We start from the raw sequence: 22428 nt of genomic DNA on the forward strand, positions 1-22428 counted from the left end.
CGAAAATTTTAAAGAAAAATTTCAATTATTTTCACTAACCTTCCACTTCCTTGCACCACATGAACGCGATTTGCACTGCTCACACGACATTATGTTAAGCACTAAACAAACCCACACCTATACAAATTATCGCTTCATACAAAATCATTTTGATCTACATACTCCATCAAGACAACCACACCACCGTTTTCAGTTTCTTAACTCTAAATACACTTCACCATTTTTTTCTAAATTTCACATATTGCATCAAAGATACTAACCTTTACGGCATCCTCCGCAATTATGATCCATTAACCCAAATGTATATATTTTGTCCCATCACGAAGACTTTTAACGCAGAAGAATCCAGACCCTTCCTTATCCCACATGAATTTATCCAACCTATAGAAATCCCTATATTAGAATTCATCCACAATACTAAATACAATCACAAATTATATAACATCATTCAAAACACACCTTATGAGTTTGCAGTTGGCACCGAAGAACTAAAAACTATTAAAGCACTTCAATTGCTTTGGCCACTGCTTCAAACTAAAGACATCATTCGCATACTAGCAAAATTACTAACAAATTCCGACATAATACACGACATCTTCCCACACGGTTTTTTCCCCGACGACTAACAGGTAAGTATAATTTATACATATTCTTCACTAATAAATTTAAAATAAATACTAACCATTCTTTACTCATGTTTCATTTAGATCTTTAGTCTTCATACCACGATCATCTGCAAAAAACAAAAAAGCAATATAAAAAATAAACTTGTTAAAATTCTTCTAAACTTCATTAATATTTTCCACAAGGTAAACTGATAAAATTTATACCAAATGTAGTAAATTAATTTATAAATTGTTTCCCCAAAAGCATTAAATTTCATAAAAAATGAAAATTTGTAATTTAATTTTTCCCCAAAACTAGCAGTAAAATTAAAATTCTATGTAGTAAATTGATAAAATGAAAATGCAGTACTAACCTTTTGATATTTTCATTCACTCGCACAAGAATTCTATCCAAACTCGCACAGCTCGCCCACGAAGAATTGTTTAAATAATGAATTTCAGTTTCAAGTTTTCACACTCAACAACTCTAACACACGATAACAAGTTTCAAACTTTCCTTTAACCCGGTTGGAAAGGAATTATATACTAAACAAAACTAACCAACGCAGCTTACTAAACACCACAAATCATAAAATAACAGCATGACTAAGAAAAGAAAACCAACGGTACCCAAACCGGATTAACCCAGTTTAAAACTGAATAATTTATTCTTTTGAAGACTATTATAAAGTCTAAAAAAGAAATAATAAAACACAAAAAAGTCGAAAGACAAACCCATAACAAAAACAATTTGATTTTTGAAAAAAGGACACAACCAACGAAACATAAGAAAAACTACCATAAACCCAACATAAAACGTTATCACATAACAGGACCTCTCACAGAAACCGCACGAAATCATACTCCCACTCCTGGCCTAACCCACCAGATAGGACGACCTGAGCATGCTCTATAGCCGGCCTAACCCACCGCGCTACATCCACGCTTTGTGACCACACTTCTATTTTTAATAAGAGGTACTCAAGGGTGAGTAACTCTTCAAAATAACCGAACTAAAACAAAATGCTTTTGTGAAAACAACTAACCAAAATCATAATTAAAACACTGAACTAATAAAAATTTTATAAAACTATATTTTGTGATTGGAAAAATTAGATATTTTACCACTGTAAAGTATTTAATATTAACCAATCATGATCCATCTAACTAACAACCCACTTATTTGTAAGTGCTGAAATTACTTGTAATTTCAGCGCCAGAGAGATTTGAATTTAACTTAGAAATTAGTTTCCTCTCCAAGAGAACTTCAGCAGCCTCAACAAACCAGTATACCCTAGATCTATTGAGCCTAGCAGAGACTAGTTAAACACCCTGAGACTAGATAGTATAAGAGTAAGATTAGGATCGGTATTAGACTAAGAAGTTGCACGAATCTATCCGGCCGAAAATAAGATAGCGTGACGAGCAGACGGTGTACCCTATCCGAAATTACTCTATGAGTTAACCACATCGGTCCTAACTCATCTGGTGCGACCATAAGTCTCGAACAAGACCTTAATAGCTTAGAATTAACCAAAAATAGATTAGAATTTAGACAAAACATTTTTAAAATGTTATACGACGATAATTTAATCGAAATGTCTCTACGACTCAATAGATCAGAGCCGATATTCCGAAAGATAACAGAACTACCCGGAATTGTAAGAAGACCTCGAACCAGAGACGATACACAAAGTAGAAACTTACCATATAGTTATATGATAGTACGGCAAAAGCCAACACAAACTTTTAAATTTAGAATTTTATTAGCAATGAATTTAGATTTTCATTTGCAAACATAAAATCTTGAAGTCAATCTTCATGATCATTTCAGGCGCTAAACAAAATTATTAATGTACAATAACGATTGATAAAAAGATCTCAGATCGTTTTCCTAAATTCTGCAGTATTATATAAAACATGTTTGGAAAATATTTATTGAAAATCAAAACAAAAATTAGTAGCATGACAATAAATTGTTAGTAATCATAAAATCATCTGTTGTCCCAGCCTCATCACCTAAACATAACAGCAATCATAAGCTCACTAATATCATTAAAAAACTAAATCTTTTTCTTAAACAAATTTAAACCATTTTAAACTTAAATTCACTTAATTTTAAAATCAGATCATCAAGGCTTATCCTTGGATCTTAATTAATTTTCTATTTCACTAAATTTAAAACTTGATCATCAAGGCCTATCCTTGGATCAAAAAGAACAATTTTGTTCACCCCCACCCACTTAGCAAGTGTCTAACGACCTCAAACGTCGATTCACTATCCAACCCTTCCAAAAAACCCAAGACTAATAGAAGTTTTTGAACAAAACTAACCATTCAAATTAGGATAAACAGTGAAGAACTTCGGTTATTCATCCTTCACTTGAACCCTCCTCTTACCAGACCCAGGATAAATCTTAGACTTAGTAAGTTTTAAATAGTATCTAACGAACTACTCGCGTTCTAATTATACCTGAACCTTGTGGATCGATTTACTATTCTCCAACCCTTGAACACAATCACTACCCCTAAGTAAGATTAAGTAAGTTAACACCTTAGCTTATACTAGCCACGAGAAAGTAAAAAATCATTCTTCGGAATCGATATACTTTTCTCTCCAACCCTGAACAAATAGACCCAGGTTAAGCTAACCAAAAAATTGTAAGGACTAACAGTTTAAGAAAGTAGACATCATCTAACAACTTTTTGCATCCCTCATCCTAAAACTTATGTCATTCAAAAATCTAGGAAATAAACAAACAATCGTTCTACACAACTGTGAAATAGATAACAAAAAGTACGATCTTGTAATCACACCTCATACACAAACAGTTGGATATATTAGAACAAAACGACTAACAATAAAAAGAAAAATAATAAACAAACAAAGACAAATTTTGTTTCCTTGATCGTTTCAATAGTTTTTCTTTATTGGGAATTGAATTTGCAGTTGGAGAGGCACTCTCGTTTTTACAGTATACTATTAGCGGAAAATTCTGATTTGTTGTAATGTATTCTGTAACGGATTTTTTTTTTAGCTCAGCTTTACTTTTGGAGAGTTGTCACGTTTGGGACGCTTGCCTAGCACCACTTTACGATGATAGATGTTGTTCTTGTCCTCGAAATACAAAAACTTAACAAAGACAGTAGAGGGAACCATTCCGTTATCCTTGTTGGAAGGGTGACAAGCTTTAAAATCTGCGAAAACGTTTTTGTCCTTTAGTTTTTGCAGGAAGACTTTGCATTTACTTTTCTGGAGGTTATCGAGGTTCAGTTCTACATTTTCACTTAAAATACAGTTTTTTTGAACTATATCGTTCTTGTTCTGATGTCCGCAGTTCCAGGTCTGTTCCTTCGTTTTTCAAATTCATGATTTACTCATTTTTTTGCTTTTGGATTCTTTGGTCGTTAGTTTGCAGACCTATGAAAATAATTTTTAGAATATCCTTCATCGATTGATCAACACTTGCGCATTCAATTTTTTGCAACATTTCATTGATTTTCATTTCCGCTCTCTGTTTAACAGTTTTATCACAGCCTTTAAATTTGAATTAGGCTTTGAATAAATAATATCCAGTTTGATATATTTTTGAGCCTAAACGCTTGGGTGGCGAGAGGGTTAGGTTGGCTGAATTAATTTCAAAAAAATTCATTCGAAAAAGAAGGATGTTCAAAAAAAAATTGGCGAGACGATGCCAAATTGGATGTTGATGATTCAAAAAAAACTAAGCAGTTCTAATCAAAATTAAACAAAGTCAAAGATCCTTATTTGGTCTATTAAGGGGGATGGATTTTACTTTTTTCCGGATTAACATCCAAGGTTTTATAATCCGTCATTTAGTGAAAATCTTAGATCCTCGCCAGCGTGTGGAGTGTGAAATTAGCCATTATGCGCATTTTGGGATAACTAATGCATGCATATCTCTGAGAATTGCTGATTTGGCAACAGGATACGAGCAAGGATCATTATACTTAAAACATTTTTTTAATCTTCATTTCAAAAAATCAGCATGACGTCATGCTGAAAAGTGGTAGTTATGACTGATGACCATAGTAATACTTTTTCTTGTTAATTTATTACCACAGCTGTATTCTGTCGACGGCGCCTGCGCTGTTGAATCTATAATACATTTTTAGATGTAATATAAAAAAGCTCTGTTCAGCTTTTAACTATTGCCAGCAAAAATACTCAAATAAGTATAAGTTGAACACTTGATGGTTCTTGTTTCTGCAAACAAACCACCGAATTCTTCAATTTAACTGAAAAACATAAAACCCAATATGGCATCGCACACATCAGCAACAAACTCACAAAACTTCCGATCACTTCCAGACTCCAGAAGACCAAGACTGCCACCTAACACTATCCGAAACTTTCCAAGAAATGTCCCAGAACTAAAATATGGAGAAAAAATTTCGATCAGTTATTCTGAGTCATCCAGAGCTTCGTGGATCTCTTTCAAGGTCAATCAAGAAGAGTCGTTACACGGATTTTTCGTTTCACTTCATACAACCTCAAATTTACAAAATATAGACTTCGAAGCTAAACTTTTTGACAGTTCTGGTGAACTCTTAGACTTCAAAGAAAGTGTAAGCTCGAAGTCTGGGGCAATTTTGGATTGGTATTTTGTATCTTGGCACATGTGCGACTTTTCAGGCAAGTCCGATGAAATGGGTCCAAGTATGCCAAAAGCGTTCAGTGTGCTTCGCGTGTTTGAAAGAAATTCGTGTGCTTCTGTTTTGAATCCAGGTAAAACATTTTTCAAAACTATTTGTACATTTCTTAGTTGCAGACTTTTTTTAATGTAAAATACAATTTTAAAATTAAATGAAATAAATCATTAAACATTATTGTCCGACCTTTTCTGAGCCACATGCCATTTTATCAGACGAAGAAGCGTTTTCGGGCAACTTTTAGATGGTTTAAATCAAACCATCTCACTCATCGCCTCACAAAGCCCCCCACAATGGTCTTGCGTCCCATAAATGCGTCCCCCACAAAGCGTCAATGCGTCTAACGAAAAACGTTTTTCTCGGCCAAAAACTTGAAATCAACAATTGAAACCAATTTGGTATCTAGAATTAAGATGGAGGTAGAGAGACTCTTTTTAAAACGCTGGAGAAATTATTCATTAAATCCATTTTCCTTCTGAAAATGGAACGTTGTCAAAAAGTATTTTATGTTAAGTGTAGCCGCCAATGATTGTTTAGGAACCTATTATCTGCAGATTACAATCCAAGGCCACGTGAGGCAATCTTCCACAATATCAGCTGGTATCTGGATGTTTACACCAACCGATGATTTGGAGCGAGCCGGAATTGAATCAATCGAGCAAGCTTTAATCGACAAAAAAGCCACAAGCGAAGCTGTTTTTGAACAATACCAGGAAGCTAAAGCAAAATTTGATGAGCAGAAACGGAAACTGAGGCGGTATGAAATGGAAGGAGAGGATGAAAACGTTAAAGAATTGATCGGCGAAAGAAACAGTTTGTATGACAGGTTTCTGAAGATTACACGAAGGAATCCTCGAAACGAGGTGGGACAGCTGCATAGTCAAGCGAAACGGAGCCGATCCTGGTTTGGGAATTGGTGGTAGTTATAGGAAAGGTGAAAATTGTCAAACACTGCTGTACCTACTTTGAAATAAACATTGAACACTCTAATTAATTAACTGCCTATATAGAATACATTTTCCCAGTAGTGGATGAACGATGGAAGAATCCCCCCACCCTTAGGTATTAAAAGTACTGGCCATACAAAGGATCCCCATTGGAATTATTGTACGCCATTTATTCTTCTCATTTAACCCTAAAATTTACTTGAAGGCGCCTAAGGCGCATAAATCCACTAAAAAACTTGCGATGAAACTGTGGCAGAATATGGGTTTTCTAGTGTTACCCACTTTGTCGACCTGAAAAAATGTTTGGTCTTCCTGAGGACCCACGTTTAATTCATCATACCTTTCCATGCATAATCAGATTCATTATTTGCATAAATTTTAAACCTTTCTTCTGCTAGTCTTAGCAAATTTATTGTACAACATCAAAAATGTTTGAATTAACTCTGAGCTTCAAGCCGAAACTGATTCAAAATAATTATCCGAAGTTTTGCGCTTGCCTTTTTGTCCTTGTTTATGAACTTTTCGCTCACAAAATTTTCGTGGCAGCTCGTTGTTTAATTGTTCAATCGACACTGCTGAAATTGTGGGCTTGAAATTTTTCAAAAACTAGATCTCTGACAAAACGAAATCGTTTTGCATTCCTATTTGCAGAGTTCAAACGCAATTTTGAAAATGCAGCCCTAAATCCAATGCCATTTCACTGGCTGAAAATCAAAATTATTCCAGATATTTAAAACGTTGGGGTCTTTCCCATTATTGCTCCCCAGTCTAGTATCAAAAAAAACTATAGCCCCAAAAACCTTTCCCATTATTGACCTCCAACCTTTCCTATTATAGCCCCCAAAAGTTTCTAATTATACTAATAGGCAGATAAACTCATTAATTCCAATGTTTACATTTAAGTGTGTTTACATAGTATATGTTATTTCAACCATTTGCTTACACATTTGATTACACATACTTCTCATTATTTCTTCGAACACTTCCAATTTTTTTGTTTTTGCGAACTCCGCTAGGTAAGAATCAATCATAACTAGGTGAGTCTAGATGAGGCAGCTTGAATTGATACTCAATCAATATTCAGTTCCTGGCAAAGAAGTCGTCGATATAAATCAACTTAATATCATAGTTGAAATGTTTCCATTAAAACAAATTTCAGTAGATATAGTAGTATAAATCAGTACGGATAGTGTGTATAAAATTGGAATGTTCGGGCGGGGGGGCTATAATGGGAAAGGTTGGAGCTCTAAATTACAGGGGGGGGGGCTATAATGAAAAAAACCCAAAAATTGTTCATTAAGTTTGCTAACACTTTAGAGCAAGAGTTTTAATTTCATGGATACGAAACAGAAAAACATTCAGACACATTCAAAAATCAGACAAGACTGCTTGTATCAGGACAGGGGCTTGAGTATTCCTAGTTTAATTAAACGCTTTTTTTTGTAGTTTTTCGCAGATATTTTGGATCTTGTCAACTATTCCCCCCTATGCTTAACTGTTCAATTTTTTCTTTTTAGGGGGGGATTCGTTACAAGGTACTACTGGGGGAAATAGTTAAAAAGATCCGATGTTTTATTCGCACTTCTATCCCAGCATTAAAAAAGTTTGCTGCAAACTTTATCCAAAAAAAAACTCACTGTAAACCAGATGGTTTTTGCGATGAGATAAATTGCCGCTAATGTTTTGTATTCACTGGTAATTAGACCGTTTCACTTAATCTGGCCAAAAACCAAAAAAATGAACTCATAGCATTTAAGAAATTTATAGCCATTGAATAACAAGAACACATATAGCGAACGTCACTGTTTAGAGCTGTATGAATTATACGTGCACTTTCACATGTATGTATTTTATTCAAACTCAATCAGGGAGCGGGAACAAAATGATTTTTTGGTCGAAAAAAGTAGTTTTTTTTTGGTTGTTCAAGTATAAACAGAAACCTTCAACTTTTGTCATCTGAATGCTTAAACTAACATTTTTATTCGTTTTTTTTCTACTTGCTTGAAAATCACGCAGCTTTTGCTTTAATCAACTGTATTTTATTGACTTTTAAAATGTTATTTGCACATGCATGAAATTGGCAAGAGTTTTCAGCAGAAACTTCGGTTTCTGGATGTTTTTGAAATGTTTTTGGTTTTTTTCATGAGAAAATAGCGCAAAATGTTACGCTTTTTTAAAAACTTTTCTTTTGTTTATTTAAGAGCAAAAAAGTTTTTAGAAAAAGTGAAAAAAAAGTATTTGTTTTTTTCCGCTCCCTGTTTATTTTGTTCGCACTATTTTCAAAAGTTTGTGGCCAGAAGCATTTGAACTTCTTTTCATGTGGAAATATTTTGCGTAAGGAAACTAAAGCAGTGACATTAGCAAAATTCAGTTTTTTATTTCTCATACGTAAAAAAGAATGGTAGTGTTTGGGCAAAAATGGCAGTTTTATTTTGTATGATGATTTTTCGCACTTATTATAACGTAGTTTAAATGAAATAGGGAGCCTCAATTAACTTCAGAACCTTTAAAAGTACATTAGGAGGCCAAACTGTGCATTCTGTGCATTGTAAGCGGATTCCGCAACAGACCAAAATCAGATTTGTCGCGGAATCCGCAATTTTGCTACTTTTCTTTGACCTTCTTCGCTGTTTTGGATTCCACAAAGAAATACCTAAAACACGGTACCGCTCAAAATAGCTCCAAAAATAGGCAATTTTGCGCAATCCGTAACCGTAATTGCGAATTCCAGAACAGTTTGTGGAGTCCACAAGCAAATAATAAGACATTTGACTAATAAAATTGAGCTGTTGCGGATTCCGCAACTGTAGGCGGAATCCGCAACGTGTAAGTGAAATCCGCAAAATATTAGTGGAATCCGCATTTTGTTTGCGGATTCCGTTTACATATTTGTATATAGCGTAGTATAGCGTATAAAATTATATCTTTTAGTTACTGGTCACAAGAAAAATCAATCTCATTTACTACATTGATCAATTACGAGCCGAAGTACCAAACGTTTGGTCTCAATTCTGTCGACTTCAATATCAACTTCTAATCCAAATGGGGACCTACTCATCCCAAATACTGACCTAATTTGATCTGAACTTCGAAACCAAATACTGATGCAATCCCAAATACTGACTTAAATCGACGATTGCCAAACACTCTCAAGCCAATTGCTAAAAATATTAAATTTATTTGGCGTAGGCTTCCAAAATCAGTATTTGGGATTGACCTAAATTGGCGATATGCTGTGTGTTGTGTTTCCATACACTCTCAACCCAACGATTTCAAATATTGAACTTATTCGGTATTGTGTTTCCAAAATATTAAAAGGAAAAATGTTTTGAGATTTGTTCGTGGATTCCGCTGACAATGGTTAAGTCCTTGCCTTTAAATTCCGCATTGCTATAGATAAAAATTCCAGCTCTAGCTTTTAATTGTTCATATGCAAGTTCAGTAATAAACAAAATTCTGAATCCACTTACAGAATTCTGAATCCGCAAAGTGTAAGCGGATTCCGCTTACACTTTGCGGATTCCACTTACATTTTGGGCAATCCACTTACAGTTGCGGAACCCAGAACAACTTCGCAACAAAACAAATGTGCCGACAAATTTTACGTTACAGGTATATGTATGCGGAATCCACTGAAATTTGTTTGTGGAATCCACTTACATTTTAGAACATATTTGAGGACTTGTCTCTGGAATCCAGGAACATACAGACACAAAATTGTGCGCCTATCCATTGCACAGTTTGGCTTCATAATGTAATTCATTGTCAAAGCTACAAATTAAAAAACAATTTGCATGTTTAATATTTCTGGTCAAAAACAGAAAAAATCCAAACGAGAAACTTGTAGCCACTTAGAATCAGAATCACTTGTAGCCGCTCTATCCTCTATTCTATAAAAAAGTTTGAGTTATGAAATTGATGAAAAACTCTAATCTTTTTAGATTCATTTGGTTAGCCAAATTTGCGTTTTGTTTCAGCTCCCTAAAATAGTTTCACAGACAGCAGGTAACATAACGTTTTGATTTTGAGATCAGTGTTATTATTCCCCATTTTCTTCAAAAGTCGGAATAATGACGGAATATGTGTTAAGGGTAGTTTCGATTTCTGTCGAAAATTTCGACTAGCAACTTTTGACTGAAGTTTTTTATTCAAAAGGCGTTAGTGTCCTTAGCTCAAAATTAAAATGGTTTTTCACCTGTCATTGATATTTTTGTGAATATATGTGTATTAAAAGATTGTCAACTTGGCAGATTAGGGACAATTAACGCGCGATATATTTCATGTTAACAACGCGTAAACAGAGAAATAATTCGTTCTAAAAGTCGTTCCAAATTGGAATGAGGCATGTTTTATGATCTATTTTATGATTTGCTCTATGCAAAATATCGCGCCCAGAAAATTTGACCTAAAACAGTTCAGCAGTTATGAAGTTCAGACAATTGAGCCAAAGCTATTTGGCCAACTCAGTCAGAGACAATTCAGCCGATAATAGTGACTGCCGCAGTCGCGTCAATGCGTCGTGAGCTTGCCAACAGAGAGTAGAATTCTATACAAATTTAAGAGTCGGTTATTACCGCAAAGCGACCTTAAACCGAGCACTAGCTCCAGTTTGGACTTCTTTTTCCGAATCTATTGTTTTGAAAAATTGGCTGAATTCTCTCTGGCTGAATTGCCTGTATACTTTTGGATGATTTGTTTGAAATTCAAGTTGGCTGAATTGTGGGAGTTTCAAATTGGCTGAAATGTCTTTGGCCGAATTGTCTGTGCCCCGAAATTTATATCACAATTTTCATTACAAATCGTGTGGGGGGTGTTGTTCATAAAACCTCGGACTTTTTTGAAGCTTCATCGTTTTTCAAAGTTTCATCAATTATTTTAATTTGAACAACCCCAGAGAAATGAAAATGTAGTCGGAAAATTCAAAACATTATTCTGATACGAGCAATTTTATTATGTTAGTACTGATACGGGCAGATAATTCTGGGGGGTGGGTGTTGTGATTCTTACCATTTGTTTTATTTCACTAATTACTTTAAAGTATCTTAACTGGTTAATCTTGATTTGACCTTGCTATCTTCATTCTCTCCGACGGAGAGAATGACCGCTCACTTTTTTAATGTTTTAACTTAGAGATTAATTCACTTTTTAAACATATCTTATTTGTAACTAAGTAGAATTAACCGTAACAAAGGAACATTTTAGCATGGCGCAGTCAAACAGCAACGAATCAAACGTGAGAGGTATACCTTCATTTTGGCAGAACCACACAGTGGACCCACCAATTCCTTGGGAAGAGTGGAGCGATCTATTCCAGCTAGCGATAATCGCAAAAGAGAATATCGACATCGAAAATCTCTTGAATCCAACGGAACGATATCACCCACCTCCCCCAACATTGGAAAATCCGCCGGAAAACGAATCCGACGCTCAAAAAACATCACGCATCGAGAGGAATATCCAAGAACAAAAGAGATTCGATGATGAAGAAATGGCCTCAATAAAGTTAGAAACCAAGAAATTCAACGGTATGAGACTGGAAGAGGCGGACAAAAAACTAAGATCCATACTTTATCTAGCCCTTGGAAACGAAGGAAAGAAAATATTCGGCCAGAAGTTCACAAGAGTCAAAGTTCTACAAATTTCTTTCAAAGAATTTTGGGACAATTTGTCCACAGCTTTTGTGAGAAAAACAAACATAACCTTCGAAAGACACAAACTCTTAAACAGAAAACAGAGGGACAGAGAATCACTAGAACAATTCTGGGGGGCACTGGCTGAAATGGCAAAACGATGTAACATTCCCACAGGAGAAGACGAATGGATTAGAGATATTTTTATTAATAACATGAAGAATTCAGATATCCAACGGAAACTTCTCACGGAAACCTTACCGCCACTAGAAGCCTTAAACGTAGCTCTGATTGACGAAAAAGGAATTACAAACCACATAAAGATGACGAGTACTTTTAAATCCAGCGGATATTCTTCCAACAAATCTTTTAATCATTTTAATGTAAAAAGAGAACCCACCCTAAACATCGAAAGAAACAACACATGTATGAAATGCGGCGGAAGTTTTACAAAAGGACATCTAGCGGTTTGCCCTGCTAAAGATACAACATGTACGACTTGTAAATATCGAGGACATTTTACTAGACTTTGTAAATCACGCCGTAAAAATGTAAATATTGTGGATAGCCAAATTGTAAATAATACGGATCATCATTATCCTTCGGAACAACCAGATGTACATATTGACCACGCTAATAGAGAATGCTGTGGAGTAATAAATGCATGGTCAGAGTCTGGACAAAGCGATAACGACGATTACTCAGTATTAAACGTAACAACTATCTACGATGATCAAGGAAAGGAGATGAAGAAACTACTAAATATCGGCTTAGGAAAGGAAAACCAAGTAATTCTGAACATACAGGTGGATTCAGCAAGCCCTGTAAGCTTCCTTAAACAGAATGTGTTACACGAGTTGAGACTACGAGACCCCTACGTGAAAATATATCCAGTGGATAAAGCAACCAAGGAACTCTATTGTGGATTTACGAACAATGCAATAAATATCACTGGAAAAGTAATTGTCCCAATTTTCTCAAATGGATGGTCCCACAAGGAATGCCACTTCTTTCTAACTCAAGGCCATGAAAGAAACATCTTGGGAAACGACAATTTACCAAAAGTCGGAATCGAAGTTTCACAAAAACAATACGCAACACTCACCAACAAGAGAACTTGTAAGTTTATCAATTCCGTTACTTCACTTGACATAGATAATGAAATAGAAATGATTGGAAAAACCTTCAAACAACTATTCCTTTGGATTGGAAAGATAAAGAATCAAACAAAAATAACACATTTTCATGAACCATTAAAGCCAATTCAACTAAAAGGCAGGAGGGTCCCTTTACACTTACTAGACTCAGTAAAACAGAATTATACAGGCTTAAATCCGAAGGACACATCAAAAAATTAGAAAACTGTGACGAGGACAGATTTATTAGTCCGATAGTTATTACTTGTAAAAAAGACAAATCGATAAAGTTAGCCCTTGATTCAAAATTCATCAACAAACAAATATACAAGAACAAATATCAGATGCCTAATATACACGAATTAGTTGATAACGTGGCGGCTCAAATTTCGGACAATTCCGCCGGAGAAGTATGGTTTACAAACCGAGACCTAAAGAACGCATATAGTCAACTCGCACTGGACAATTTTACTAGCAGCCAATGCAACTTTAGTCTAGTCGGCGGAGATATAACAGGCACTTATCAATTTTTAACGGGTTTTTACGGACTCGGCGATATGCCAAACGAGTTTCAGAGAGTCATGGACTCAACTTTGGGAAACATTCCTTTTACAAATTGCTACCTCGACGATATATTAGTCGCTTCCAAAGGAAGTTTTAACGATCACAAGAAAATCGTTTACAAAATTTTATCAACGTTAGACACTTACAATTTCGCAGTTAAATGGTCGAAGTGCAAATTCTTCCAAAAAGAAATTAAATGGCTCGGTTTTAAAATATCGAAATCAGGAATCGCCCCATTATTCGATAAAACCAAGGCAATCAAAGATATTCCAACCCCAAAAATCTAAAAGAATTAAGATCATTCTTCGGGTCAACTAATCAGTACATTAAATTTGTACCAAATCTAGCATCCCTCGGAAGCCCGCTTAGACCTCTTTTAAACAAGAAGTCAATTTTCCTTTGGAATGAAGATCACTCAAAAGTTTTTGTCAAGATTAAATCTGAAATAGTAAATCTTACCGAAAACACTCATTTCGACGTAAAAAAGCCCACGAGAGTAAAAACAGATGCTTCACATAATGGATTAGGTGCATCCCTTGAACAACTTCACGAGAAAGTTTGGAAAACAGTGTCATTTGCTTCAAGATTTTTAAATCCGCACGAATCGAAATATTCAACAAACGAATTAGAGTTATTAGGAGTTGTATGGGCGGTTGAACATTACAAAAATTATCTCTATGGCTCCGAATTTGAAATTATCACCGACCACAAAGCTCTCCTTTCCGCTTTGTCACCAAATCACGGAAACAAAACATACCATAGCCGATTGACAAGATGGGTAGATCGTCTCCTACCATTCAATTTTACTATCAAACACTTAGCGGGAAAAGATATGGGTTTTACAGACTTAATTTCAAGAACTCCTTCGGGTAAAGCAATTCCCTCATCACACTACGACGAAGAATTTGTAGTTGCTACTACCAAAAAAATATATAGTGCACTCAATCCTTCGGATAATGAAAATCCATTACGTAATTCAATCAATTCGATTTCGGAAAATTCCCATTACATGAAATTACGAAATCACGTAATAATCACAGCATTGAATTTCGTCAGCTCTTCCATTTCAATCTGCAATCAAAAACATTATAGAACAGAACTTTGTAATTCTAAATGTATTCCTTCGGATTTCTCAAACACTGATTTTACTAAAATTATCCTATCAAATTCAGCCTTTATCTGTTTTTTAATCCTTAACAGTAGCTTAATTAGTAATCCTTTGGATCTCAAACTTATAAATAGTGTAAATATGTCAAATAACCAAATTGTAGTAAATCCTTCCACTTCCGAGATACAGGTCTCTATCGATTTTCAAATTTCATCAGAACACAAGAAGTTAGTAACTAAATTCCGAGAAAATCTCAAGTTACCCGAAAGACCTTTGGATTTAAATACATTATTCAATGCAAAATTGGTCGCTTTATTAACGGAAGATGATGAATTATTAAACCCAATTGTTAAAGCTCTACAGAAAAAAGTAGATAACATCAATGCAAATTCCCGTTATCTACACCAATTTTCGAAAGAACTTCATGAATCCGACGGACTATTATATATGGATGGAAAATTAGTTATTCCGTTTACACTTAGAAACGCCGTTTTAAAAACATTACATGAATCTTACCATGGCCAATTTGGTATGAAATACTTGGCACAATACATTTGGTGGCCACACATATATCGACAAATTTACTTCCACGGGATTAATTGCACACAATGCACGCAAACCGGTAAGAACATAAAAAGCATCATTCCAACTTCACAAATTAGTGAACTTCCCACCTTATTTGAACCTAATGAGGAAAGAAATCTCGATTTTGCCGGCCCACTAGATAACAACTGGGGAAACAATAAATACATCTTATTGTGTATAGGCCGTTTTTCAAAATTCCCTTCAGCAAAAATTACATCTTCAACGTCATCAAACACAGTAATCGAATTTCTTCAAGATTATTTTTATCTCCATGGGATTCCAAAATCTATTCGGGTCGACCACGCATCCTGCTTTACTAGTCAGGATTTTAAATTATTTTGCAATTCTCTTAATATCAAACTAATATTCTGTACAGTTAGGGACCATCGTTCTAACGGTCTTGTAGAAAAACTTGTTCATACTGTAAAAATCAAATTATTAGCAATGTCACTGGATCAACAAAAACCCACATTACAAACCGCCATTTCGAAAATCATTTGGAATCTACGATCTTCCTTCCAATCTAAAATTAAATGCTCACCGTTCGAAATACACTTTAATAGAAAACCGAACACGATCTGGAAGCAATTGGCATCTAATAATTTATCCGGTGGATTTTTAGACAAAGGGAAGTCGATCTTAAGCAGAGAAAGGGCCCTCGACTGGAACGCTGACGATCGGGTAGAGGACGGATACAAAGACTCCCTCATACAGAAAAAGAACCAGTCACCATTGGAGAAAGGCTATGATTCAGACCTTCCCACTACTTCAAAACCTCAATCAGCCCGAGTGTCCTTAAACAGTCCGTTTAAAGGTAAATTACTACGTAAAACTAACAGAAGTATAAACGGAAATCCCTTCTATAAACAACTAGGTCAGAAAATAATAAACTCAAAAAAATCCACGGTTGAATTATCCGACGGAAAAATTATTAGAAAATCGGACATCGCCATTCCAAAATCTAAATCTTCTACAATTCGTTCATTCAAAGGAAATATCTCCTTTCCTTTTTTCTCTAACGGTGATTTACAAGTAGGTCCAAGAAAGTCATACAAATCGAAGACACATCAGACGCGGAAACCAGACACTAAGTCAGGAAGACAAACAGTGTCGCTCACCCCGGTCACCACAAGATCTAGAGGAATGAACCAGCCTTCAAAATCCAACAAATCGAAGAAGAACCAAAATAAAGCCTCGACGTCGAATACTGGATACCTAGCAGGTGACGAATCAATGTTTATTCCGTCGGATACGTCGGAAATTAGCGATTGGGAATGGATTGCGGGAGGTTTCCCATGTAGAGAAATGATAAGAAAACGCTTCATTTCAGATAACGACAATTTTAAAAAAGAACCTACCTCATCATTAGATCCTAAAACATATCAAACTAATATAAAACCTGAGATTTTAGACGAACAATCTCAACCCTCGGACACAGCGGAATGCCCAATTAGTATAAAACCAGCACTTCGAACTACCTCACATCCACCTGACGAACCTTCTACGGCTACGACAACGGAGCCGCCAAACATTCCTTCGGATTGGACAAAACCATTGGTGGGAGAAAAACCGGTCGATTTCCCAGTTTTCGAAATAGAGGACTCCTCAGACGAAATTGGAACCAGCGAGGATAGACATCCTAAGGAAACTAATACCACCGGTAACGAACTTATTTTAAGACGTTCACGCCGAAATGTTGGCCCCCCTAAATTCTATGGTAAGCGATATTTCATAGATATTATAGATGAGCTAGAAAACCAACCAGGCTCCGCTATTAATCCTATATCTCTGGACGAGGATGACAGCTCGAGCTCCCCCACACAAATTTTCAGAGAGAATCCCTTGGATAATCAGACCAACATTTGCAACACACTACCGGAAGACAGTACACCGGACCTAGCTTACACCCAATCTCCTGATCGATTCTCCATCGCCTCTACTGACGATTCTCTGAGAGATGCCGTGAACTGTTTTGAAAATTACATGGACTTAGATAGTGAAATTTTCAACGCCGAGCTGGAAAAATTTATGGAAGGGGACAGCTAAACTCAATCAAATTTTAAAACTCACATTTAGTCATTTATAATCTGTACTAGTATTTTGTCTAAAGCGCAATTAGTGCTTACTTAGCTGTAACTACGGATTACAATCCGCCGGATTTAGGAAATTTATTATCCTCTATAATTTAGTCATTCCTTTGGAGCATCAAAATGACATTTGTTATACTGTGCAGTATTTAAAATTTCATTTTGTCGGACTTCTCGAGAGGGAGAAAAAGGGATTGATATCATGTTAGGTATTATGGCGCTTAGTAACGTAAATTTTTTCCCACTAAGGGGAATGTTGTGATTCTTACCATTTGTTTTATTTCACTAATTACTTTAAAGTATCTTAACTGGTTAATCTTGATTTGACCTTGCTATCTTCATTCTCTCCGACGGAGAGAATGACCGCTCACTTTTTTAATGTTTTAACTTAGAGATTAATTCACTTTTTAAACATATCTTATTTGTAACTAAGTAGAATTAACCGTAACAAAGGAACATTTTATCAGTGGGGCTAGATTGCCTGTTGATCCGGAAAGAAAAACGGTTTTTAGCCAGATTGTTGAGAAGATATCTGGTGTTCAGACATTGTTCTTGGCTAGGAAGCAAACTTACCGAGACGAGTAAACACATCTCAAAGCCCTCGTAAACCGAGCCTATTGAGTTTATATACATATTCAGGATTTTATTGTTCCAACTTTTGAAGAAAGCTGAATGCTTTTGCTTGGGAAAAATTTTTTATTCCGTCAATGTTTGGCAATCGAAAAAAAAACTTCAACTTCAATTTTAAAAAAAGATATTGCTTTCACATCTAAATGATTTTTGCTAATTCTGGCAGTTTTAAAATTTCCAATTTGCCAGCGCTATGCTCTAATGTATGCTGGCTTTGAAGATTTTATTGATAATGCTTGAAATGCAAGGCGAACTTTTTATGCGTGGCGAAATATCCCGAACAACAAATTTGCTCCAAATTGAATTGCGGCTAGCTAAAAAAAAACATTAATTTCGTTTAATTCAATTTTTCACACTTGATCTTTGATATTGTCCTAAACATATAGTTTTCAAATTTTTTGTTTCCCAAAAACTATTTTCGATATGGATGAAGGGGCATTCAGAATATTCAGAATTTTGCCCTGCTATTCGAGCGATCTAGTTTGTATATATTCCCATATATGCTGCCATGTATGCTCCCATGTAAATCGTAAACTTTCGGCTTACATCTACAACGCCCCCAAGTAGTTTCCACACATTCTCTAGTGGGAATAAAAACTGTGACTTTGGAGGCCACTGCAAAGTGTGGATGAACTTTCTAGCCTTGTAGCAGTAAACCAAGTGGAAAGATTCGATAGCTTTTTTGTACTTCCAGCTTCTATCAATTATCCGTAAGCAGTTCTATGGAAAATTTTAGCGCCATGTCTAGTGTTTTGACTATTTTGGAAGAAAACAAGTCTCCTCGCTTGTATGTCGGAGCGAGGCACTGATCATTTCGACTGCTTTGTAGGGCCAATTAAAAAGTTTTTGGTTAAACGCAATCTTTTATGTCACCTAGGAAAAAGGGGGATAAAATGAAGAAAATTAAAAAAAAAAATTTCTCATTTTGTCAAATATTCATTTTCTTCATTTTATCCCCCTATTTCCTAGGTGACATAAAAGATTGCGTTTAGCGTCTCTTTTAATTGTAAAAGAATCAAATTGCTAGTCTCAATTCATTTTGAATTGCAAAACTTTGCAGCCTACGCTCGTGTTTTAAGCAAGCATTTCATCACTTGCTAAATATCCCAAACTTGACCAACTAGCAATTTTTCAACGCCTGTAATTGTGCGAATAACAATCTCAGGCGGTATATTTTTTTGAGTTTTAGCTCAAGACAGCAATATCTCTCAGATGGTATAAAGATTTTGTCAAAAATGCTTAGTTGAAAATTCAAAATTTGACTGAAAAAAAAACTATGCCAAGCAGAAATATTCCGCATTTTCTTCAAAAGTCGGAATAATGACAGAATATGTGATCGGGTAGTTTCGATTTCTCTCGAAAAATTTGGACAGGCAACTTTTGATGGAAGTTTTTTATTATTCAAAAAGCATTGTTGTCCTTAGCTCAAAACTCAAACGGTTTTTCACCTACAAGTGTTAACAACGCGTAAACAGAGAAATAATTCGTTCTAAAAGTCGTTCCAAATTGGAATGAGGCATGTTTTATGATCTATTTTATGATTTGCTATATGCAAAATATCGCACCCAGACAATTTGACACAAGACAATTCAGCCGTTATGAAGTTCAGACAATTGAGCCAAAGCTATTCGGCCAACTCAGTCAGAGACAATTCAGCCAATAATAGTGACCGCCACAGTCGCGTCAATGTGTCGCGAGCTTGCCAACAGAGGGTAGAACTCTATACAAAATTAAGGGCCGGTTATCACCGCGAAGTGACCTTTAACCGAGCACTAACTCCAGTTTCGACTTTTTTCTTCCCAATCTAGCATTTTGAAATATTGGCTGAGTTCTCTCTGGCTGAAATGTCTGTATACTTTTGGCTGAATTGTATGAATTTCAACTTGGCCGAGTTGTACGAATTTCAAATTGGGTGTAATGTTTCTAGGCGAATGGTCTGTGCGTCGAAACTTATATCACTGTTTTCTTTACAAATCTTGCGGAGAATGATTTTCATAAAACTTCAAACTTTTTTGAAGCTTTATTGTTTTTAAAATTTTCATCAATTATTTTAATTCAAACAACTCCAAAGAAAATAAAATGCAGTCGGAACATTCAAAGCTGTGTCCTGATGCGAGCAGTTTTGTTAATCTAATCTTATGAGCAGCTTCGATTTCTTAGGCCAATTATTCTTGAACCTGATTCCGACCACATCCAGCCTCCAGCCGTATTTTTCAAGGCTGCCGCAATGAATTAATTTGATAAAAACTGGTACGAGTCGTGTTGCAATTTTTCTTAATTACTTCAAGAATGAGTCAAAAACTGGATACCAGCGTCTTATATAATGCTTTTGCAGTTTGTTTCCATTTCTCAATTAGATGAGGAAAATAACACGACAATATATTCTTGAAGTAATTAAGAAAAATTGCAACACGACTCGTACCAGTTTTCATCAAATTAATTCATTGCGGCAGCCTTGAAAAATAAGGCTGGAGGCTGGATGTGGTCGGAATCAGGTTCAAGAATAATTGGCCTAAGATATCGAAGCTGCTCATAAGATTAGATTAACAAAACTGCTCGCATCAGGACACAGCTTTGAATGTTCCGACTGCATTTTAATTTCTTTGTAGTTGTTTAAATTAAATTAATTGATGAAACTTTGGAAAAACAATAAAGCTTCAAAAAAGTTTGAAGTTTTATGAAAATCATTCTCCGCAAGATTTGTAAAGAAAACATAATCTAATCTTATGAGCAGCTTCGATTTCTTAGGCCAATTATTCTTGAACCTGATTCCGACCACATCCAGCCTCCAGTCTTATTTTTCAAGGCTGCCGCAATGAATTAATTTGATAAAAACTGGTACGAGTCGTGTTGCAATTTTTCTTAATTACTTCAAGAATGAGTCAAAAACTGGATGCCAGCGTCTTATATAATGCTTTTGCAGTTTGTTTCCATTTCTCAATTAGATGAGGAAAATAACACGACAATATATTCTCCAAAGAATTTGATTCCTGATTATTTCCAATTAAGGCCCTAAAATTGAAGTTACGAAAACTTAGAGAGCAGAGTGTGAAACAATTTTAAGGCTTTAGAGTTGGTGGTCGTTTTCTAATCAACACATTAGTTTTTGCTAGTCTAACGATAGTGAAGCTTTGAAAAAAAAAGGTAATAGCTGACGTTTAGAAGAAAAGTTTGACAGTTAAATCAAAGGGCTGATTTATTGCTATGTAATTGAATTCTGCTGCTTGCAAGAGATGCCTTAAGCTTTTAAGAATTCTTTCGTTTAATTAGGGAGGTCGAAAATGGTTTAAAAAACGGAAAGTCAGCAACTGAAAATGTTGTTTTGCTGTTATATTCGCTTATAGCTAGAAACATACTTGATGACTAAGAAAAAAACAGAGTAAAAAAAGAGATTGTTAATTTGTGCGTGTTCGGATTAATATTATGTTTTTTTTTGTTTTTGTCGAATTTTTTTGGAACAAAATAAAAAAAATTTTAGGATCAAAGCAGTAAGCTTAGTTCAAACAAGGGCAACCTTAATTTTGCGGGCGGGGAAATAATATTGTGGGACACTTTTTCTGATTTTGTCCGCCTGCAATTTTTTGTAAAATTAAATTTATGTACACAGTGATATGTTAATTAAAAGACTAGATGCAATGCTAGTTGTCCAATTTAAAGCTCAACTCGTCATCCTGGCTAAGAAACTGCCAAAGATTTATGCTTGTGGTGGGTTTTGTTTTATTCAGTCAAAATTCGACAATCAAAATAACAGTTTTAACAGAAAAATTACACCCGACTAAATATCGACTCCTAAAAATATCGACTAGCTCAAATTTTGAAAAATATATTTCACTTTCGATTATTTTAAGTGAAGTTCTGCTGGTTAGAAAGTTACAAGTTTGTCCATGCTTCCTGGACTAATTTATTTGTGCACCAATGACTTTATTAATGATGCTGAAAGCGTAGCAGGATTAATTAATTTGTGGCGAGTTATCTTGCTTCACAAAAACTATCCAAATTGAATTAAGGCAAGCTAATCGCTCGCAAGAATTTTGTGATATTCAAATATTCATTTTTGATGTTTGGTTTTTGTCCAAAATTTAGGATTTTTTAGTATTTTTGTCAACAACTACTCAATGTCAATTACGGGGCAGTTGCAACACTCAGAGCTTCGCCCTGATATAGAAATGGTCTGTTTATATGAATGGTTGACGAACAAAATCCATCAAGTTGGTGGCGAAGGAATTGGTAAAATATCTTCACCATTCACAACCCATTCTTTCACACGAGAGCTAAACAAGTATTTCTACTAAAAGTTAGACCAAAAAGTCTAAAACTGAGGGTAGCTCTCGTACAAAGAAAGGCACAAAAAAACTCGCAGTTGTAAGCCTTTTTATCTAACCTATGCTCATTTTGAGTGAAAAACAAAAATTATATTTCCGGGAGTCGAACGAAACAAATCCAATCAATTTTTGCGCGAAAC

At 35.3% G+C, this 22428-nt stretch overlaps 1 protein-coding gene across 2 annotated transcripts in view; it reads left to right on the forward strand.

Moving 5' to 3' along the window:
• Window positions 1-22428, forward strand: part of LOC134851834 (protein scribble homolog) — a 363789-nt gene that overhangs the window by 155490 nt on the left and 185871 nt on the right. The window lies entirely within an intron of this gene.

Source organism: Symsagittifera roscoffensis, chromosome 7 (genome assembly GCF_963678635.1).
Source record: "Symsagittifera roscoffensis chromosome 7, txSymRosc1.1, whole genome shotgun sequence".
NCBI lineage: Eukaryota > Metazoa > Xenacoelomorpha > Acoela > Convolutidae > Symsagittifera > Symsagittifera roscoffensis.